Below are 10074 nucleotides of genomic sequence, written 5' to 3' on the forward strand. Positions count from 1 at the left end.
GTGGTCAGTGCTCCTGCAGTGTCAGTTCCCCATGCTGTCTCTACCAAGAGGCTGCACAGTGCAGCTGTAAGGGACAGTGAGTGGTGCATCAGGTTGGTGCTTGGGGTCATGTTAGACTTGAGAGATAGATGGCACTGGGGAGTCACAACAGGTCAATGAGCCCCATCAGAGAAGTGCCCATGAAGAAAGCTCTAGTCTGGCCTCAGTAGCAGTAGAAAGTGAGCAGTAGCATCCAAGAGAGCTATAGCAGGCCTGGCAGAGTCCCAGCCAGCATCTTTGAGGGAGGGGGAGGAAGAGGCTGTGAGCCTCACTAGCTAAACTGGGCAGTCAATCCAGGCAGCTACCCAGGCTCCACTATGGCCCTAGGGAACTTTCAGATGCAAGGACCTCTTGCATCCCTCTCTCCTCATTCTGGTTGCCCAGCATGATGGCCCAGTAGGAGTTCGCTCTGTGGAAAGACAGTGTTCTCAAAAACTCCAAGCCTGGCTGGTGGCTCATACCTGTAATCCTAGCCACTCAGGAGGCTGAGATCTGAGGATCGAGGTTCAAAGCCCGCCTGGGCAGGAAAGTCTGTGAGACTCTTCTCTCCAATAAACCTGGAAATCGGAAGTGATGCTGTGGCTCAAGTGGTAGAATGCTAGCCTTGAACTGAAGAGCTGAGGGACAGCGCCCAGGCCCAGAGTTCAAGCCCCACGACTGACAAAAACAAAAAAAAAACCTCCAAGGCTGAAGGCTGCTCCAAGGACGTGGTGGCTGCCCTGAGCCCTGCCATCAGGGCCACTGACACAGAATGGCAGGGATGGGATGATTGGACATGGACTATGGTCTGGACATCCTGGGGGGACCCACTTGACTGTCCGAGTTAAGTGTTTCTCTCTCTTATGGATTCTCTTTATTTGTAAAGGAGATAAGAATAACCGAAATACCGAGTTCTTCGGGTGGTCAGGACTTGGGGAATTTCCTCTGTCACATGTTTAGAATGGTGCCTGGGCTCTACAGCAAGTGCTCAGAAAGGTTGATTGTGCTTCAAACTCCCCAAGACCACCAGGCAGGAGAGAAGGAGGGATGGAAAGACTCCAGAATGGAGCCTTAGGAGGCTGAGGGCACAGCAAGAGCTCAGGGAGAGAGGAAGAACACAAAGGGGTGGGGACAGTTAACCTTGATGTTTGCCAAGGAAAGGTAGCAGGAGATTCCATCCCCTAGCCTGTCCCCCGCCCCTGCTCCTCGCCTCCCCTGCCAGCTCCAAGCTAAGTAAGGGTCCTGGAGCTCACAAGTCTGGATTTTTCTGTGGTTTGGATGATTCTCTTGCCAGAACCCCAGCTCTCTCATCTACAAAATTGGAGTGTCATGAACCAGGTCCCCAGATCTTGGAAACTTCAGGGGAATCCCAGCCTTCCTTCTCAACCCACCCAGCTTCCCAAGATACTCTGCCCCCGGTGCCTGTGAATGGACAAACAGACACTTGACTCTGGATAGAAGCTTTATTCTGGAGCAGGACTGTCTGGGGGCTCCTCCACCTTTGTTTCTCATCGCCTTGCCCCAGATCCAGCCACCCTGGGGAGGTGGTGATGAACATGGTGGCCAGGAGCTTTTGGCTGTGCATGGATGGGGTGGAAAGCAGCGCAGGAGATGGGGTCTGAGGAGCAGGCACGCAGGGCAGGTGAGGGACACCCAGGGTCATCTCAGCAGCCAGTACAGGCGACATTCACACACAGCTCACAGTCATCGAAAGCAATGGTTTCTGGGTAGGAGAAAGATGGTCAGTGGAATCCAAACCTGGGAGATCTATGCTCACAGCTTGCTGCTGGTCGGGCCACGGGGGGGCGGGGGAGTGGGCTGACCAGGAGGAACCGGTGTCTTCCTCGCAGGTATGAGGCAGGAAGATTTAGACAGAAGAGTGAAAGGGTATGGCCCCCCTTTCCTAGAGAGGATGGGGCACCCCCATCTCCAGCTCTGTGCTATGTGGACAGATCAACAGGGACCCTGCTGGAGGCATAGACAAAGGATAATGCCTGCTAGGGCCTACATCATGCTTCCAGGCTCTGTCACATGGTCTAGTCTCACCTGAGCCGTCACTTCCCCTGTGAAAGCCTTTGGGGCCCTCACTTCATTAGATGGCGGCTGTGAGGCCTGTGTCCCATGTGTTCTGTGGTTCCCTGTTTGTTTATGGACCTGTTCCCCTCCCACCTGTGAGGTTGTTGAGAGATTTCCCCAGATGAAGAGGTTCCTGTCTGATGACTGTGCTCAAACCAGAGCAACTCTGGGGTGAGAAAGGCCGGGGGACTTTTGAACCTCCCTATGCACAGCCACTGGGCACAGCACATACTCAAGGCCTTGAAGATGCTGTCAGCTTCCTGGGAGGCACAGACGGGGAGGAGGTCTGAGGGTAGGGCTGGGTGGTAGCATATAGAAGGCAGGGGTCTCTGGGCCTGCTGGTGGAGACTGGCCTGCTGCCCCTCCAGGTGACTCAGCTTCTTCACTGATTCCAACTGGACCTGAAAGCCTTGGTACTGCAGGAAGCAGAGGAGATAGAGGCTATTAGGCCATAGGCCACAAGCAGGCGCTGTCATGAAACCCAGGGGTTCTGGGCCCCATGTCCTCTGCACCCTTCCTGTCCAGGCCACAGAAAGAGTGACCTGCAGGGAAGAAGGGAAATCAATCTCTTCCCGCCAACCCCCTAGGCAGCCCATAAGGGGTAAGGAGCAGGTGAGACATCTTGGTGTGCTATGGAGCCCTGCAGATCAAGGCCCTAGTGTCAATGATGCATGCTCCCTGCCAACAACAGGACAATGGGCTGTGCCCTTAGCCAACATGGTGGCTCCAAGCTGGCCAGGTTGACTCTCAACCTACTGCTGGAACCCCGTCTTCCCTCCTCCTTCCATCCCTGCCTCTGGGGACCCTTCCGGTTCAGGGATGAAACCACTGGGCCACAGCTGGGCTTCCCAGGACACACTGAGTTTGGGGCGGCTGACAGTGTCCAGACAACATGGTAGGCAGGCCTTCTTTCATGGCTCCTTCCTGCCTCTGGGCCTCAAGAAGGACACTGGGGGGCTGGGAAGGTGGCCCAGTGGTAGAGTGCTTGCCTTGCATGCATGAGGCCCTGGGTTCGATTCCTCAGCACTACATAAGCAAAAAGCCGGAAGTGGCGCTGTAGCTCAAGTGGTAGAGCGCTAGCCTTGAGCTGAAGAGCTGAGGGACAGCGCCCAGGCCCAGAGTTCAGGCCCCACAACCGGACCCCCAAAAAAAAAAAAAAAAGAAGGACACTGGGCCTTTGCATATGCCGTGACATCTGTCTGGAACCAGTTCTTTTGTGTATCCTGCAGCATTTCCCACCATTCCCTGCCAGGGAAGTTGTTCTGAGATTCTTCTTCTTCCATGTGTAGGTGAGCACAGAGCTGGGAGCATGAAAGGGGTTTTTTCCCAGGGCCCACAGCTTGTTCCACAGTCTAAGCCTTGTGCCCAGTGTCAGCTTTGGAGAGCAGAGCAGAATAAACAGCAGATCTTTCTCATCCTCTCCATCACCAGAGCCTTTGCCCACTGGCTGTCTCCTACTTGAGCTGTGACTAGCTGTTGAGCTGATCTCAGGGCTCTCTCAGGAAGGCGGGGGGAGTAGGGGAGGAGGGCTGGCCAGAGGGACTCACCTTGATGTGGACTGACTGTGTGCTCTGCAGCAGCAACAGGAGGATCACAGCCACCTCCCACAGGCATCCTGACACAGTCCTGCTCACCATCATGGCTCCTTGTGTGTTCCTGCAGCAGCTGTCCACCTGACTTCCCAGCCAGCAGCTTCTTATAGGCCAGGCTCCAGAGCCTGGGTCACTCATTAACTGGCTAGCTGGGTGGAGCTGACAGAAGTCTGGCTTACTGACAAACCCAGAGCTGGTTCTCATGAAGGGGCAAAGAAAAGGAGGAAGAGGAGGAGGAGGAGGAGGAGGAGGAGGAGGAGGAGGAGGAGGAGGAGGAGGAGGAGGAGGAGGAGGGGGAGGGGGAGGGGGAGGGGGAGGGGGAGGAGGAGGGGGAGGGGGAAGGGGAGGAGGGGGAGGGGGAGGAGGAGGAGGGGGAGGAGGAGGAGGAGGAGGAGGAGGAGGAGGAGGAGGAGGAGGAGGAGGGGGAGGGGGAAGGGGAGGAGGGGGAGGGGGAGGAGGAGGAGGGGGAGGAGGAGGAGGAGGAGGAGGAGGAGGAGGAGGAGGAGGAGGAGGAGGAGGAGGAGGAGGAGGAGGAGGAGGAGGAGGAGGGAGGCCAGCACCCTGGGACATAGTAGTGATTGTCAAGTGCAAAGGGCTGGGACCACTCTACTTCCCCTTTGCTTCACAACTCCTCCAGGAGTAGAAAAGCAGGGAGAGTATTTTGCAGTTTTAACAGGTAAAATGACTTTTCGGGCCCAGGTCAGTTTGTGCTTTTTTTCCCCTCTAAGTGAAAGATGAGATACCGACAGAGGGCTGATGACAGAGTTCTGTAAGAACCAACTCCCCAATTCCACTTACGATTTAAGGGACTACCTTTCTTCCTTCTGCTGGGGTTTGAACTTAGAACCTTATGTTGCTAGGCATATGCGCTTACTACTTGAACCATATCTCCAGCCCTTTTGGGAATTATTTTTCAGATAAGATCTGGAAAGCCTAGACCTTGATCTTCACCCTCCCATAGAGCCAGGATGCCAGGTAAAATCCACCACACCCAGATTTTTTGTTTTGTTTTGTTTGTTGAGATAGGGTCTAAATTTTTATCTAGACTGGCCTCAAACTACAATCCCAATCTCTACCTCCTGAGTAGCTGGGCTTGTAGGCAGGAACCATCCTCCCTGGTCCTGAAAGGACGATCCTACTGACCAGACAGGCTTTTGCCTGTCATTTCCCAGCCATAGCCCGTCTATTCTCTGTATGTCTTTCAGAAGCCGTCATGAAAGGAGAGAAAAAAAAAGCACCAGTCTTTTTTTTTTAATCTTATACATGCGTTAGAAACAAATGCATGAAAGAAAAAAACACTTAAATACATATCTAAGGGTTCATTTTCCTGACATCACATTATCTGACATTTTCCGCTTGACTCATACATATACTAGATATTGCAAATAAGGGAAACCATGGGACCTATGTTTCTTTGGGCCTGGCTTACTTCACTGAATATAATTTTTTCCAAGCCTTTCCATTTCCTAACAAATGGGGCAATGTCATTCTTTCTGATGGAGGCATAGAATTCCATTGTGTATATATACCACATTTTCTTGATCCATTCATCTACTGAGGGGCATCTGGGTTGGTTCCATATCTTAGCTATGGTAAATAATGCTGCAATAAACATAGTTGTGCTGGTAGCTTTAGTGTGGTCTTGTTTGTAAACATTTGGGTAAATGCCCAAAAGTGGGATTGCTGGGTCATAGGGGAGCTCTATGTGAAGTCTTGAGGAACCTCCATTCTGCTTTCCAAAGTGGTTGAACAAGTTTACACTCCCACCAACAATGCAGTAAGGTTCCCTTCTGTCCACATCCCCTCCAGCATCTGTTGTTATTAGAGTTCTTGATTTTAAAAGCACCAGTCTTGAAGAGAATGAGGTGGGTTCAAATTCTAGTTTTGCTGCAGTGGTGTCACCTTGGACATGCCATACCAAGACAATCGTCCTTCATCACAGATACACAGCCTAAGGTTGCAACGGGAGCAATGGGGCCCTGGCCCACCCGAGCTCCCATGAGCACAGCTACCCTCCAGGCGAGGCAGAGTGCACCACCTCCAGGGTTGAGGGACAGGTCAGAGAGAAGAGAGCAAAGTCTAGAAGGTGCTATCACCACAGCCTAGCAAGGTGGTTATAAATGGTGCTTGTGCCAGGTCTTAACACTGTTATGCAAAGACTCAAGTATGTGGCAAGCAGGAACATACCTCCTGCATAACGTTGAGTGGAAGTTCACATGGCTCATCTGGACATCTAAGGTGCTGCTCCAGTTCAGATGTCTTCCTGCTGCATTGCACCCACCTCCTCTTCACCTGCCTGATCCCATTTCCTGTTTTCACAGATGCAGTTCACTTGCTGGAAGTGCCCGCTCCCAGTTTGCTCCCTCTCCCTACTCCTGCCATCTTCTCTCTCCTCTCTTATCTAGCAATGAAATGGAAGAAAGCTCCAGTGAACTTTGGTATTTCCTAGATCTTCAGCCTTTACTTTTTGGACCTGAAGATATTGATGGACTCTTGCTTACCTCTCATCGGGAGGCTGATCGTAAACATCCTGTTATGCTCGCGCTCATGTCTTGAATTCTACCAGCTGGCACAGTGCTCTCACTCCACCCCACGGGATGGGGATAGTGCTTGCTCTGCTGTAAGGACGAGGTACCCCAGGCCCAGAGAGGCCCTATAGGAGTAGGAGTGGGGCCATGGCCAGGGTTCTACTCAAAATTCTCACCCCTGCTCAGCCTGCTATGGGAAAAGGACACAGGTCACCTCTGTGTGACCTTGAATACATGACTGACTTGTGTGAGCCTCTGATTCTTCATCAGTGGAATGGAAAGCATAATGAACAGCCTCATGATGGATACGGTGAGGAAGATCTGAGCAACCTCTCTGTTCTAGGGCTCGGTAACTCCCTGTCTCTAGATGGAGCGATTGCCCAGCATAGCCCAGAGGACCTGCAGTCCGGTGGCTTCTCTGCCTGTGGGACATTCCCACACAAGCCCTGTCCCTGCACCTACAGCTGGAACAGCTCTGACTTCCAGGCTGCTCGGGCTGGCCTCACTGCCATTCTGTCAGAGCTGGATTTGATGATCTCTATGACGTTGGTCAGGTGATGTAGGCTCCGTCATTGTAGGAAGGTGACTGGTCTCCACGACTCTGCTCTGTGTATCAGAACAAGCTCAGCCCACTGACCGCCCCCCCCAGGCTGAGGGACAAGAATCAAGCCTGAGGGGTTTGGAGCCAATGGCTATGGTTTCCACCCCTTCTCTGCAATCTGGCTCCTCCAGCCAGGGCCCCTCACGTGTCAGCCTTCCCCTGGGAATGAGACACAACTTCCTCATCTGTCTGACAAGACAAATTAATATGTCTAACCTATCTCCCTCGAATCTCTTACGAATGACCCGCCATCCATCAAAAACAGCCAGCTGCACCCCTCCAGCCCGCTGACCTCTATGAGTGCTATCAGGTGACTTGCTTCTTTACACACGTAGGTGGGGAGGGGCTGTCAGGCCAAGCTGGGAGCTTCTCACCTGTGAAGGTGGTAAGGGGGGTTATACGTGGCCTCTGTGGGACTCTGGGAGTCATTCTTTTTTTCGGGGGGGGTCCGGTTCATGGGGCCTGAACTCTGGGCCTGGGCGCTGTCCCTCAGCTCTTCAGCTCAAGGCTAGCGCTCTACCACTTGAACCACAGCGCCACTTCCGGCTTTTTTCTTTTTGCTTATGTGGTGCTGAGGAATCGAACCCAGGGCCTCAGGCATGCAAGGCAAGCGCTCTACCACTGAGCCACCTTCCCAGCCCCAAGTCAGTCATTCTTGATGCAGCTCTTTCTTTTATTTGTCAAATTCAGTTCACTAGTGGGTTCAGTGGGCTCTATTAAAACATTTCTGGATTCCAACCCGCCATGTGCCACCCTCTCCCTCATGGCCCAAACTCAGCATCAGTGAGATGGATGGCTGCGATGGCCTATACTACATAGAGTTCTCCAGAGATTTCTCACCAATCAATCAATCAATCTATGTATGTATGTATGTATGTATGTATGTATGTATGTATGTATGTAAGTATCCTTCCGTCTATCCATCTATCTATCCATCCATCCTTCCATCTATCCATCAATCTACCTACCTATCCAGCAACTTATCCATCATCCCTCAACCTGTGTAGTTTGACTTGGAGGAATTAGCTGGCATGTTGTTGCCTCCAAAATCCATAGGGTTGATTGACAGGCTGGAAGTTCAGGTAAGAGTTGATATTGCCATCTGTAGTGAATTTGTATCATTTTATGTTGCCCTCACATCTACTTTAAATTCATGTCGGATTTTCTTACATCAGAGGCAGGGCTGCGTCAGCCTGGATACTTCAATGTAATGAATCCAGACTACCTACATTATATAACAGCTCCCAATGGGGTGGCTAGATACGGCCTACCCACTCAACCTCTGTATGGGTGATGCAGAAGTGTCACAGTAACCATTTTGTCATAGTGTGACCTCCTGGAACTTGTGCTGGCTTACTTTAAACACACAAACTAAAATCTTAGTGAGATATGACAGTATACACCTGTAAGCACAGCTACTTAGAAGGCAGAGGGAGGAAGACCGCAAGTTGTGGGCCATCCTGGATAGTTAATTAGTTCTTATCTCTGAAACAGAATGGCTCAAGTGGTAGAGTGCTTTTCAGAAGTCCTGGGTTCAAACAACACCAACACAAGATTCATGGGAAACTTGTTTGGATAACACTCAGGACCCAATAAAGACATTGGCCTGTTGTCTTCCTCCCTCCTGCTCTGGGAATAACCTGGTCTCCCTGTGTGTAGCCCCTGGGGCTTCCATGTACCCCCAGAACCCATAAATTGTCAAATCTCCATTTCCATCTTACACTCTCTCTCCTAAGCATTGGAGAAGTCTTCTCCATCCTAAGGATCCTACATGAAGCACAGTGTTGATTCACACATCTGCAGGCCAGGGCAGCAGGTGGGAAACTCTGAGAGTTTCTAAGTTGTAGTCTTGAGGCAAAGCCTCCTTTAGCAAACCTCAGTCCTTGCTCTTAAGTCCACCAACTGGATGAGGCCCACCTACACACTACACAGGGAAATCTGCTTTACTTGAACCCTACTGAGTACGTATGTTAGTCACAGCTAAAACGCTATTTTCATAGCCATATCAGGTATTTGACTAAGCAACCAGGCCAGATGACACATTAAAGTAACCATCTCAAGTATCCAAACGTATTCCCTTTATCCTTCTTGCCCTTTTCAGGCCTTTTTCCACGCAGCAGCCAAACGAGCCAAATCAGATCAGGTCTCTCTGTTCTAATCTACAAATCATTTTTTTCCTCCCAGCTACCAATGGCTCCTTACCTCTTAGTCTGAGTAAAATTTAAAGATCTCCAACCACAAGTCCTGCAGGCATTCTTTTTCATCTTTGACCTCAGTTCTGAAACCTCTCCTCTTAATTCTCTAGGTTTCAGACCCCTGACTTTCTTACTCTTTCCCCAGACATAGCAGGCTTATTCCCTTGAGGTCTTGATTCTTCTATGTTTTGATAAAAGTCTCTCCTTACTTCATCCAGGTCACTGCTTCCTCCAACCTCAGAGGGCTTTCTGCTGCTTCTTATTCTAGGAACTAGCTTTCTTGTCACATGCTTGTGTGTGTGTGTGTGTGTGTGTGTGTGTGTGTGTGTGTGTGTGCATGGCGTGCACACATGTGCATACCTACATGTATTTCATTTCTTGCATCTTTCTACTGTGAAATTTACCTGCTTTGCTCTCCCAAAGCAATAGCTGGCACATTCCGTTCATCCACTACTTGATAAATTGGAGTAGTGGACAGGATCTGAGTGTCTGGCTCACTAACATTAGATAGAGTTCAGTCTTGGACAGTTTCCCTTCTCTGCATGGTACTTTCCCACTTACAATTTCCTGGAATGTTCTGGATATTCACAGAGTCTGTGTTTATCATTTCCATAGCTGTGAAATGATTTGAGAAGTTGATTTTTGTCTTGTGTAGATAAAAGCCCCTAGCGCACTCAATGACTTAATCAAGCCAGGCAAGGAGATACAAACTTATAATCCCAGCACTGGGGTGGGGGACAAGGCATGAGGCTCTTGAGTTCAAAGCCAGTCTTGCTACATAGCAAGATTCTGCCTCAAAAAAGAAAAAAAAAGTAATGCCTGGTGTGGTGGCTTATGTATATAACCCTAGCTATTTACGAGATAGAGACCAAAAGAATCACAGTTCATGATCAGCTTGGGTAAGAAGTTGTTAGATCTTAACTCAAGGGAGAAAGCTGGGTATAATGGTATGTACTTGTCATTCCAGTGTAAATAGAAGGATTGTGATTCAGGCTAGTCCAGGCATAAATTCAAGGCCCTATTATAAAAACAGCAAAAATGAAAAGGGTTGGGGGTGTGGCTTG

The sequence above is a fragment of the Dipodomys merriami genome, unplaced genomic scaffold (genome assembly GCF_024711535.1).
Source record: "Dipodomys merriami isolate MVZ:Mamm:240054 unplaced genomic scaffold, mDipMer1.0.p SCAF_34, whole genome shotgun sequence".
In the NCBI taxonomy this organism is placed as follows: Eukaryota; Metazoa; Chordata; class Mammalia; order Rodentia; family Heteromyidae; genus Dipodomys; species Dipodomys merriami.